Source organism: Nanorana parkeri, unplaced genomic scaffold (assembly GCF_000935625.1).
Source record: "Nanorana parkeri isolate BGI_ZX_2015 unplaced genomic scaffold, ASM93562v1 scaffold1336, whole genome shotgun sequence".
Lineage (NCBI taxonomy): Eukaryota > Metazoa > Chordata > Amphibia > Anura > Dicroglossidae > Nanorana > Nanorana parkeri.
The window spans coordinates 467,078-468,030 of record NW_017307604.1 but is presented as its reverse complement, the minus strand read 5'-3'; positions in this window follow the sequence as shown (position 1 = coordinate 468,030).

Below are 953 nucleotides of genomic sequence, written 5' to 3'. Positions count from 1 at the left end.
AGCCTGGGAAAAAAAGCAGGGGCAGGGCCGGTGCAAGGATTTTTGCCTACACAGGCGAAGGAGCCTTTTTGCGTGCACGCGCCCTCAGACGGCTGCCTATGCACCGCACTTGTAGTCAATTACCTCTGCCTCCCATCAATATTAAAACATGTCTGTACCTCGGTACGGGCATGGATGGGAGTAGAGATCCACCTATACCATTTTTTCTAGACCGAGTACATCAACTATAGAGGACTACAAATACAGTTCCCACTCTCCCCCACATCACCTCTGTTCCCACATCTCCCCTCTAGGAGAGCAGTGTGTGAGCGGAGACAGCCGGCGCTCTCACAGGAGGCTGAGCTCTCCTCCCCGCACCGCTCGCTCAGCCTCCTGTGACAGCTGTAAGGAAGGAGAGCGGTGAACAGTGATCGCTGAGTGTTTGTACATAAATGAGGACATGGTGTGGTTACTATATCCTCAATTATGAATGAATGGGAAGTGATCTACATTACCTTCTGTTCATGATTGTGGTTATAGTAACATACTCTGTCCTCATGTTATGAAGGAACAGGAACACTCCGTATAGAGGATTCCTGTTCATTGATAACAGGGGCTGCAGAAAAAGAGATTGAGCGTCCTCAATCTCTTTTTCCATTTTAAAAGGGAAATATCAGGGGTCTGCTTAGACCCCTACTATTTCCCCGACGCTCCCAACAGTAAAGTAAAAAAATAAAAATATTCAATAAAAATAAATAACTTAACTTTATTGCTATCACACAAGAGCTAACAAGCACCTATGTGATAGCATTTGTAGGTGACAGGTTCTCTTTATTGAACTTCCCCCCCCTGCTGGTGCCGTCAAGCAGTTGCTTGACCTGCCTATATGGTAGCGCCGGGTCTGAGCAGGGGACCTCCTGGGTTATAAGTCCATATAAGAGAGAGAGAAATAATAAAAGAAAGAAGAAGAGGTG